Below are 12860 nucleotides of genomic sequence, written 5' to 3'. Positions count from 1 at the left end.
TATATGTGTATTAAATAAGAGGACATATAATTAGTACCACAGTTTAAAAAGTCATTAATGTTCTTATAACAATTTTTTGTTCTTTTCCTGTTGAATCACTTTCCTGATGTAAATTCTTATTCAGTTACAAAGGAATTACAGATTATGAAGGACAAGTGATGGTATTTGCTATGGTGGTATGTAAAATACGGTGGAAAATTAGTTATAACAGATTTTTCATATAAACTGGGAAATAAGAAAGCAGAATTGTTGCTGTGTTTTTTTATCAGCCCCCCATTCTTTACTTGGTAAAGCAGTAGTCTGTAATATGAAATCATGGTCACAGTCATAAGACTCCTTTGCCCTGTGCCACCACCTGACTCTCAAGTCAACCAGACTGTATTTCAGATCCAGCACCTTCATGCTGAGCATCTGCCAGCAGCCTTGTACAGATTGACCACTGTTCTCTTTACTAATGAACAAACAGATTTTTGCAGAATTTACGTTTCTCACTGATCTGTACTTAAAAACTGCTCCTCTGTATCTTACCTTTGTGATGCAGAGTAATGAGTAGAAATGCACTACACTGGATGAAGAAAACAAGTTTTACATACTCTGAATATCTCTTAATATCATTCAGAACATTGGGCGTCAGCATCTTATGATATTTTTTTCTTCCTCAGTAGGTCAAATTTTACAGAATTGAAGATGAAAATGAAATTAAAATTGCAAGTTAATACTGGGAAAGATGTGAGCATGTTTAATGGTAACATATTAGCTAATACTAATTGGTCAAGTAATGTTTTATATAATACTAACTATTAAAAAAAATCTTGATAAATGGATGTATTTCCAAGAGCTCTGTAGGGTCAGCAAAAGCTTTTGTAGAAATTAATGGGTGTTTTTCCTGTTTACTTCAGTGTTAGTTTTATTGAGCCTTCAGCAGTTGAATCTTAATCAATGTCACCTGGGAAAAAATGACACACAACAGGACAACAGCAAGCTAACACATAGCCAACACACTCCTTATCTTTACATTCATATGGACATACCTATGTATACAATAGTCTATATATAGATCTAATTTTTTATTACCCACATTGCATTATTTTGCTCTGCTGCTTAAAGTTCAAATTTAGACATTTATGGTTATTTAGTATAATTTATTTACTATCTATATAAATAATAAATGAATCATTAGTGTTCATGCTCCTGAACAGTTGATATTTTCACAGTTAAAAAAAGACATGCAGCTAAACACCAGCTATGAAATGCAATTAATATTTAGAGAAAATGAAAAAAATTAACATAATGCTAGCAGTTTCAAAAGAATAAAAAAAGTTAACAGAAACTGAAACATAAACAGTTAATGTAGAAGTTTGAAAACAAAATGTGGCAGCATTGTAAGGATGGAAAAATACACTGTATTTTTTCCTACTTGCATCCACTGAGACACTAGAGATTGACTGATTCTAATTGTGGTGTTTTAATAGGAAAGTGTAATGCATTTTAATGAAAACATATCTGTTTGAGCTTGAGATTAGTGATTACTTAAGGAATGTATGTGTTCATGCTGAATGGCTGTGAAAGATGATCGATACTTTGATAATCAGTGTACTGGCATCAGCCCCTTGATCTTCAATGTTTGCTTGCTTTGTGTTTTAGACACACTAAATATAATTTTGCTTTAGTATTTTTGAATGACAATTAAATTGACAACTGAATCAATTTGATCAATTTTTGGCAGAAGACCTGTCATCTTCAAGTTAGGTTCTGTATGGATTTATGGTTTGGTCCATATTTTAGCTAGAAGTTCATTGAAAGTGTCCAGTACTTCTAAACTAACATCCATCAATACGAGAAATCTTTTCTTTAAAATAGTTTTAATAATAAAGCATATTTCCAAAATTATATACTAAATGTCACATAAGTGAAAACATTTTTTTTTAAAGAGCATGAACTAATATACTAGCAGCTTTGATTATCTGTTTTGTAGATTGTATGCCAGTTTTGGCTGGGATAGAGTTAATTTTCTTCACAGTAGCTTGTATGGGGCTGTGTTTTGGATTTGTGCTGAAAACAGTGTTGATAACACAGGGATGTTTTAGCTGTTGCTGAGCAGGGCTTACACAGAGCCAAGGGCTTTTCTGCTTCTCACCCCACCCCACCAGCGAGGAGGCTGGGGGGGGGCACAAGGAGTTGGGAGGGGACACAGCTGGGACAGCTGACCCCAACTGACCCAAGGGACATCCCACACCATATGACGTCATGCCCAGCAATAAAACTAGGGGAGAGGTTGGGGGGTGGCCGCTGCTCAGGCACTGGCTGGTCATCGGTCAGTTGGTGGTGAGCAAGTGTCTTCATTTGCATCACTTGTCTTTCTTCGGTTTTATTTCTTTCTCTTACTTATTTTCCTTTTCATTGCAGTTTATTATTATAATATTTCAGTTATGAAACTGTTCTTATCTCAACCCACGAGTTTTCTTACTTTTACCCTTCCAATTTTCTTCCCCCCATCCTGCTGGGGTGGGGAGTGAGCCAGCAGCTGTGTGGTGCTTAGTTGCTGGCTGGGGTTAAACCACAACTGACTGGAAGAAGAAATATCAAGTAAAGTAACATTCATGGCATACATTTTTTTCTTAAAATGATATCTTTCAAAACTGGATTATGTCATTATTTTCAGTTGTGAGGAGATCCCTGGCCATGTTACCCCAGATCATCCATAAATATCAGGAACAAATCAAAGGTGAGTCTAGGGGCCTGTAAGATTGAAAACTCTAATACTTTTTAAATGAACATTTAGTTATCATAGTTGGCATTAAATAAGCTTCTTAATTTATTGCTATTTCTATAAGTTAACATCACATGGCTTGTGTACTATAAACTGTATTACTTTAACATGGCATTTCAGAGATATACGCTATGTTTTCAGATAATTAAAGTATTATTTAAATTTCTCTCCATGGTAGAGAAACCATATGACAGTACATGACTTTGTATAAGACTAATTACATGCTAATTATTATTTTATGAGATATAGTAATCCAGTTCTGAAGATTATTGTGAAGTGATGTGCCTTAAAATTCCGAACCCACCAGATTTTGGATTCCCAAAGCATTTCACAGAATCAGACAGAATCACAGAATCATTGAAGTTGGAAGGGATCTGCTTAGATCATCTAGTCCACCCTCCCCAGCTCAAGCAGAATCAACTACAGCAGTTTGCCTAGGAACATGTCCAGTTGGGTTTTATATATATCTAAAGATGGAGACCCTACAAACTCTCTGGGCAACCTGCTCCATGGTTCAATGACCCTCATTTCAGTCATTGCACCACCAAAAAGTACTTCGTGAACTGATCTAATCAACTGATGATAAACTGACAACTTCAATTCTAACAAAACCATGATCACTTTTTTGCTTTGTTTGTTTATTTGTTTCTTTCTTAGCTGACTCCAATAGTTTTTGGTGTTGAAATTAATTTTCTCATGTTTATATAGCTGGCAGGATGAAATAAGTTGTATTTTTTAAGGAGAAAGTATACTTTTAATAATGTAATATTCATTAACCACAAACCAGAGAAATTTTGGAAGAAAAAGACTAAGGATCTTTCTAAAATATTACTATCTGAATGCAATGGCAAATTAAGAGGTATTCTCTGTAGGTATGAATTGAAACATCATGCAAATTCAACTGAAAAAAAAGTGATAAGCTTAAATAGTGATAATGGTCAAGCTGATCATATGTCAGAGTTGAACAAGATGTTGTTCTATTTTGTCTCCTGAACTGAGATTACTTCCTATACAAAGTTGTGAGATTGACAGTCCTGTCTAGGGGAAGGAGGCTATTGTGGCTCTTGAAATTAATGTAGCTCTGACAGAGAAGTTTTCTGATAGAACAGGTAGTTTTAGACTGCAGCTGCAGACATTGTCCACACAAATGCCTGTCTCTGACTTTACTCTGTATAGTTCATACCTTCACCCTGATCTTAACAGAAACTATTTCTTATGAAACCCCTGAAAGGAGATTAAAGTAGGGAAGTCATAATTTTGCATACGATCCTTTCATTTTCTCTGATGCAGATAATCAAGATCTCTTTTTACTCTCTTATAGAAAGAAACACTAATTAGTTTATACCCAAAACTCCTCCTTCAGATGACAGCAATACTTTTCCCCTTCAAAACAGCAACAATTTCAGCCTAAGACCTATATACTGCATCTATCTTTGCTTTGACAGCAGATGAAGAAAGGGAACTACACATAATTAATTATACCTATGTCCATGTTTGAAAAATGTTTCACACATTTGCTCTTTTGCTACTTCTTTCAGGATATAAAATCTACAGGAGATCACAGTGCAAGCTATAATTTTACATTCTTATTATTGATAGAATAAGGAACTTATCAAAATCTTAATAGATTCCATTTTTTGTTTTCCATGTGACTTCAAAATTTTCTACAGGCCTTCTCTGAAGTATGGAGAAGAAATTTGTGCTGTGGAAAACTGAGAAGCATCTGAGTGTTTGCTGCCACTCATTTGTTACATGTAGCATGCACATGTCAGTTATGTGCATGGTTATGTGCATGGTAGAGTTCTGAAAGAGTTAAAATACCAATGAAAAAAAACAAGTTCAGTTCTGGCAAACATATGGTCATCAATTACACAAAAAGCCTCCAAAAAAGGAAATTATTCTCAGTACTAAATCTAGATATTTAATTTTCTAATTAAGATGGATAATATGCAATAATGGCACTCTAAATTGAATAATATGGTTATTCCTGAGAGTCTTTATCTTATTGTTTCAAAAAAACCAACTGCAACCTGAGAACAGAGGGGGAGGAACAATTTATATTTATTCAGTCAGGTTACACTGCACATTGCACAGCACTTTCTATTAACTCACTGTCCATGTTCTTTGTTTTTCATTGGACTGAGATGGTGACTACCCTGCTGTAGGTGATTTTGATTAAAAAATCCATCCCTGATGTCATGCAGAATACCAGTCCCTACTACTGACTTAGTAGCTATCCTACAGTGAAGCTCACACCTGCTCATGGTCTGTGACTTGGTGAAATCCATATGGCTGTGCACAGTTGCCAGTAGATGGTCAGTTGTAGTTAGATCTTTAAGTCAGGCAAAGATTTAGGAAAAATGAAGTCAGAAAATTAATTTGGAAGCTGCCCTTACTACAGGTTCGAAACAAAGCTGCTTTATCTATAAAAACCCACATGAAAATGAGGCTAATTTAATTGCAAAGGTTAAGTGTTCATAAAAGACTTTATACATAGTCAAGGTACATAGCAGGTAGTGTGCAGGGCAATAGATTTTTGGAAGCAGAAGTAATGTATATATTCCTGCCTATTGTATCTCAGTGTCACTGGGGAAAGGTAGGGGTGTGCAACAATGTGACCACAGCTGGTGAGATGGAGTCTCTCCATAAAGTCACTACTTTACCCTATTCTTATCTTCTCCAATAGCAGAAAGAGCAGCAAGTTCACTCTTCCTGACCTACTTTCTGCTTTTCTCTTTACTGGAAATAATCCCACTCCTGTCCTTATCCCCTGAGGACAATAAATTGAATTTTTCTTTCTTCATCCTAAAGAGGATTTTCTTCCCTTTTACAGAGGGAAAATGTCTGGTTTTTCTGTACTAGTGTTCTTCCAAGTCCATGTAAGACAGCCAGATTCACCAGATCTGAACCACAAAGGACATTTCAAGGTAAGATGCAGTCTGTTATATACGAATAAAAATTCTTATTCTCACCTCAAAGGTGAACTCAAAGGTTCATTTGGTCTGCACTATCTGACTGCATAAAAAACAAAGCAGGAGTCCACATCTGCCTAAATAAAAAATAAAAAATAATACTAAAGAAAGTTATATAAGCCCATTCTTATTTTGGAAATAAAACAGAACTTAGCCTAATGAGTCTGATGTTGGAGTCAAAGTTGTGCCATCAAAATTGCAAGCTAAGCTATTGATATAGCATGCTGAACTGATCAAAAAGCACCTCTCAATGCTTTTCAACACCTTTTATGCACCTAAGACATATATTTTTAAGCATAAATCTGACATTCCTTCTGCAAAAAATGGGCTTAGAGATAACTATGCACTTTCTTCAATAGAAACAAATCCCCTAGAAACTCTTAAAATAATATTTTTTTTAATTCAAGAAATCGTATACTTTTTACTCTGTCCATTGCATTTTTCTTCTAATGTGTTTATTTCTATAGGGACTAACATGACCATCACATTTTCAAAATTCGCCTCCTAAAGATAAATGGCTGTTTGAGAATAGAAGCCAAAAATGAAATCATTGGCAGATGTGGGTTTGTGTGTTCTTCCCACTTTGACAGAAAGGCTGAAGTTTGTTCTAAATCTGGTAGATGTAATTTCTTTAATGGGGTCTATTTGCCCTGTGATAATAGTGTGAACAGAAACAAGGAGTATGGCTACGTGGCAGAATGCAAAGCTAAGGAATTTACTCAAGGAAGTAGCTGCTCACAAGAATGTCTGAGGATTTAGATGCAGGGATTAACTGAATAAAGCTGGCCTCCTTGGTACATTATTTTCCTTTTTGTGCATTTTTAACCAAATAAAAGCATTCCAGGGTGGACAACAGAACACAGATCTGTCACACCTTTCCTGAATTGTATCTGTAGTCAGGTATATTCAGACTTTTTATAGCTTGTGTGCTTCCCATTAGAACCCAATTCTCTTGCAGTCTTTACTCTTCCATACAGCAACTGCATCAGAGAAAGGTGACTTTACCTACAGACTTTTGGGAATTAGAGAAAAGCCAAAATATGGAGAATTTTTTTCCAGTTCTACCAGTTCCTGAAAAGGCTGACTACTCAGATATTGTGCAAAAGAGGAACGTGGCCCCTATGACTTTAGAGACAGGGAGTTTTATTGTACCTCCGTGTTGTGGGTTAACCCTGTAGGCAGTCAAGCACCACACAGATGCTTGCTCACTCCCCACCCCCAGTGGGACAGGGGAGAGAATAGAAAGAGCAAAAGGAAAAAAACTCATGGGTCAAGACACAGATAGTTCAATAAATGAAGGAAAGGGGGGGGGGGGAGAAAAAAGGTGCAAAGACGATCACTCACCACCTCACACGAGTAGACCAATGCCCATCCTGTCTTCAAGGAACTGCTAATTTCCCAAAAATGGCCCTCCCTCTTTATTGCTGAACAACACACTATACGGCATGGAATATCACTTTGGTCAGTTTGGGTCAGCTGTCTTGGTTATGTCCATTCCCAACTTCTCGCCCACCCCCAACGTACCCACAGTGGGGCAGAGGCGGAAGAACAGGAAGCCTTTACACTGAACAAGTACTGCTCAACAATAGCCAAAACACTGGTGTGTTATCAATACTGTTTTAGTCACAAATCAAAAACATAGCACCATATAGATTGCTGTGAAGAAAATCAGCTCCATCCCAGCCAGATCCAGTATACACTGTTAGCTGCCAGCCTCAGAAAACTAGGATAGGATTTATCTCAGCCATTGCAGATGCCTAAAAATTACTTGTCCAAGTCTAAGCTAAGCTCTAGACATCTCAATGAATTACAGGGACTTCCAGAGTAATGCATTCCAAAGATAGGCATCTTAAGGTAGACAAGACAAATTTTCCCTGATTTGTCCATACATTTAAAAAAAGGACAATAGGTCTATGAACTTGGACTTAACTAACAAACTTTTAGATTGAAAATTAGCTCACATCAATATTGGGAAGTCAGAGTGGTGAGGGGCATGTTTCCAGCTGTTGGGATCTATTACTCTCTTGAACACTACCTATGACTTTACAGATTCAAAGAGTATTCTTTGACCTGCGTGCTCACTTGCTTCAGTTCCTATATTTACATATTTGAAGCTGGAGTGCAGAACACAGGTCAGTGCCTCTGTAAAAGATATGTATTTTCAGAAAGAAGACAAAATCATCTTCAAAGCAGAGCTTAAATATTAATTCATTAGTACATTAGACTTGTGTTGGGTCTGTGAGTTTTACTGAGTATGTATATAGTATCCTCAAGAGAAACTAATTGAGTGCTATGGCTACTTGCAATGTGGTGATATTCCAAACTTGATTGATTACTGCAGAGCTTACTCTTCAGGTGTTTTTCCAAGTTGTCTCATATCATCTACGTTAGCTGGATTTCTGTGGAACAACAGTAGCGTGTAATGTACAATTAGGTTAGGCACAGGCATGCATTATCAGGAGCAGGCTTAGGCATAGTCAGCTTGTAGAAACTCATTTGTGTTTAACAGGATACTAATGATAAATATCAATGCATTATTCATAGCCAAAAGGAAAGCAAATCACTTTACACAGTAATTTCAATATTTCATGTTTTCCTATTCAGACTTAGTGAAAAAACTAAGAATAGTAATTTTTTAACACTGAAAAAAAAAGTAAACTTATGTAAATTATGTCATATCTTTTGTTTTGATTATTGATTACTGCACACACAGTGATTAATTTTCCCTTCTTTTCCTTTTCTTTTAAAGGGTTTATAACATATTAGCATATCTGCACTTTTGCATGCTAAAGGTAAACTTTTTAAACAATTGACAGATGAATCTAAAGTTAGCAGTTCATCTGGAACTGTGAACTTCTTAGGTTGTAATTTGAAAAAGAACATCATAAGTACACTGCAAACTCGTACAGCATGTGAATTTCTCTACTGTCCATCTCTGAAACAGAAGACCAAGCGATTGTACTTTTAAAATAATGCAGTACAGGAGATAAAATTATTCCATTACTTATTTTAAAAGCTTTACATATTTCTTGTACCTTTGGGTTGCTCCAACTATTGGTATTGAAGTGGTGTTTTTCCAAGGGTCTTATGAGAGCTAGGCATTCAGCTACTGTCAGGCGTAAATGTCAGAAAATCTGACTATACTTCAATTGAAATATTTGTAACTGTAATGTGAGGCTGACTACTTAGAGGTGCAGCTGATAATTAATTGGCTGACTGTATCATATTGTGAAAATAAGTAAGTAGAACATAACTAGCTTATATAAACTTATAAGGATTTTTTTTATTTTAAATTTTATTCAAATATACCTTAAAGGATATTGACTGGAAGTCCAGAGTAATCAGGAAAGAAGTCAAAAACCAAAGAAGTCAAGGGAAATTCTGTTGATTTCACACTGGGTTTTCCCTTCTACATGGACAAAAAGCACTTTACTCCATTTGGCTTTAAAAAAGTTTCAGATGGCTATGTGGTAGTGGAGAGGATCATTTCACTCTAAACCTACAGTAATTTAAAGTCAATGGGCAATAATGCTTCTGGGGTTGAAAAGTTACTAAGAAAAGGGAGTACCGGTAGATTAGTAGAGAAGCTTTTAGGCTGCTAGCATGCTGTGTAATGCCAAACCATGACTCAATTTTTTATTTTTTTTTTTTTTGGTTCTTGGGTCATTGGTAAGCAGAGTACATTTTAAAAAATAGGCACCTGATTCATCATAACTGAAGACTGCAAGTTCTCAGGTGACTTTTTTCTCTACAGACCAGTCATCTCTAGGCATTTTTTTGAATTGACATTCAAATATTGCCAAGGTCAGGAGGAGAGGACAGGAGAGAAGAATCTACCTGTTCCAAGAGTTTGAATCAGATCAAGGGACATCTGTCACTCCAACACCAAAATTAATGAACAAGGTGGATTATCTCAGAATGGGTTAAGAGATTTTAGCTTTTATATTAAACTCTTCCTATACTGTGCAGAACCAGGAGTTCTCTGTCAATGAGTAAACAAAACATAGAGAAGATTCAAGATCTATTGCACAGATACTGAAGAAGGAAATAGTGCAAATTAAAAAAATGTTTACACCTTTACAATGAGCTGAATAATACAGTAAAGCAGGATTACTAAAGAAGAAGTATGTAAGAGAAATCAGCTTGGTTTAATCTGTTTCCAAAATAAAGACTATTTACAGCCACTGCATCATATTTTATTAAATGACTAAGAAGCCACTATCTTGCAAGGAGTCACGGTGCTAAGGGTAGTAGGATAAAATACATTGTTCACTCCAGCAGGAAATTTAAAGGACCATATGACTTTTTATCTTGAAAAATGAAATATAAAAAAAACATTAGCTTCAATGTACCTTTCTTCGAAATACTTTACTTCAGGGAATGTCATTTCTGCATGGTGATGATTATCAATGCATACAATGTTATGTATGTATGTATATGTGTATATTAAGTATGCATATATGGGTCTAAATTCACTTAGTTACTTAGAAGCTGCATTAGGATAATAGAAAGTTGTTCCTTTAACCTGATTGTTCTCTCATAAACTGGAGAACGTTTTCAGCAGATTTTTCAGATAATTGCCTCTCAATAAGGGTCATATAAAAATTAAAACAAATATTTACTTAGAGAACAGTCACTAGGCTTGCACATCACTTTTAGAGGGGAATCCGGACCTTTGTTTACATAATTGCAATGCGTTCATGACTGCAAAAAGCCACACACTGTGTTCAGAGCAGAAAAAGATTTTGAATAAGACCTATCCCAATGCATAGAAAAGGTGCAATAATTCTGTGAAGGAAGTAGGTGTTCAGTAGCTGAATGAAATAAACGGATGCCTACAAATTAAAACCCTCTCTTTCCTAATGCCAATCCTAATTATTTCTTTCCCATTCACTTGGCTGTAATGAAACTTACAGTTTAAGAAAAACTTTCCTAATTTCCTTTGTCATGGGAGAGAAAGGCTCTGCATTGGCTTTATAGTAGGCACAGGTAGCTTCCGTAATTGTAGCTAGGTTGTATTTTGCCTGTATTTTTGGTTTGTTTTGTGTGTGCTCGTGTGCTATGTTCTCTGACCATACTTAGCCTTGGTGACTGTCTCTCCATATGGAATTTTCATGTATACTATGTATATGAGTTTCAACAGAGTCCCTCAGCCTGCTTTCTCAGGTATGAATGTTCAGATGGTACTTAGCTGTTCCAGAAGAATACTTCCTTTCAGTATAGTATCTTAAACTCTCAGACCAGTAATTATACAGAATTCAAAGAGCTGGTGTGCCAAGAAATATAGATGAAGAGTTGCTGATACAGAATAACAGCTTCATGCAGGCAGGGCAGGATACATTATTTGGCTCATACATCTTGTGTGGAATCAATGGCTCCTTATGTGCATACTAAGAAGTGGTGACGAGTTGTGAATGAGGGGAGAGGGGAGCTTTACCTTCCACTGAAATAGCAAATGCAGATCCTTATTCCTTCTGTTATTTTTAAACACTGAATTTACAAATAAATAATTAGGGTACCATGAAAATTCACATTTTAAAGACTAATCTGTAAGTTGTAGGCCTAATTTTCACAACTGAAATATCCTTTATATGGAAAACATTCTTCAAAGTAATCTAGAAGTGGTACTAATAAGTTCTGACTGAAAAGGTGTGAGAAAGCTTTCCACTGCTTCTTATGGGTGTCCCTGTAGTCTTCAGAATTTTCCTGAATGGAGGGAATGTATTGCTAAGAAGAAAACAAAGGATTCCAGAAGAGCCTTCCTTGGCATTTTCTCATCATACCAAAAATTACAAATTATGTAATTCAGGCTCAGGTGTTTCCTCTGAAATGTATACAGTAAAAGAAACTTGCACAGCTTACCATATAACACTGAATTTAATAAAACATTGTACACAATATTGGAACATCGTCTTTTAAGGATTTTATATAAGGCCTATATGCTTAATAGCATTACAATTTCTATCTCTACATATATATATATTGATAAGAAAGAAAACTCACCAGCTGGGGGAGAATTCTACACAATATATGTATAGTTAGAGGGGTATGGTAATTTCCGATCTATGGAGATGCTGTGTTTTGTGAAGAGGTAAAGAGCAATGACATAAAAGCTTAAGGCCTTTTTGGAAGTAAGTAAGCCTGACAGTTTTAGATTTTATTTATACAGCTTCACAAATTTTAAAATTGTCAGAGCAATCGATATAGGTGAATGCTTAAAATATAGGATACAAACTCCATGTCAGTTCAACACTGTCCATGCAGATGCACTTGCAGAATCACATTCTTTATAATAACCTGCTTAATGACTCATAAAACTGTGGTGGGAAAACAAGCATTAGCTGTATTTTTATAAACCTGGTGAATACACAGTTTGTGGAAAGACAACCATTATTGATAACCATTCTTGGTGTTTTTTAATTGTGTATGGTTAGGAAATGCTGTTCAATTTTTAGTAGTTGATTGCTGGAAATATTTTTGTGATCAGGTTTTACTCTTGCGGATGTTAACTGAAAAACAAAGAACGATGTTTTCACTTTTGATATGAGTATCTATATATACAGATGTTCTCCACCTGAAACAATCAACCACAAGTGTGAGCACCTGTAAAATGTTCAGTAAAAATTATAAAGAATCTGACTTACAATCCATAAATTCAAAATTAATAAAGAATATACTGATTTATTTGGCCAGACACAGATATCTGAGAATCTTTGAACATTAACAGTAAAATGTCTACAAGTCAAGATAGAGTGGCAAGGTTCATTAAAAGCAGCAAAATGCAATCAAATAAGTGATGTGTTGAAATGAATGGAAATCAAATTGTAACTGTTTCTTAGGAATATTTTATCTTTGTTTATTACTTTGCTAAGTTATATATTTTATCTGTAGAATATTAAGTGCTAAAGAACTCATCCTAATAAGCCAAGGCATATATATGTATGCCTAATATAGATGAATATATGTATAAATGTGTGTGTATATATACAGAGGACAAGATCTTGATAGCCTTCATGACATGGAACAGTACATCACAATACCCCTTCAAAGGCCAATGAGGCCACCTGGAGAGCTTCCAGCACAAAAGAAGTTACTGGAATCTGACTGGTATTGAGGCT

The sequence above is a fragment of the Haliaeetus leucocephalus genome, unplaced genomic scaffold, assembly GCF_000737465.1.
Source record: "Haliaeetus leucocephalus isolate CR32 unplaced genomic scaffold, Haliaeetus_leucocephalus-4.0 Scaffold784, whole genome shotgun sequence".
NCBI lineage: Eukaryota > Metazoa > Chordata > Aves > Accipitriformes > Accipitridae > Haliaeetus > Haliaeetus leucocephalus.
The sequence above is the reverse complement of the archived record's forward strand: the minus strand, read 5'-3'. Positions refer to the sequence as shown.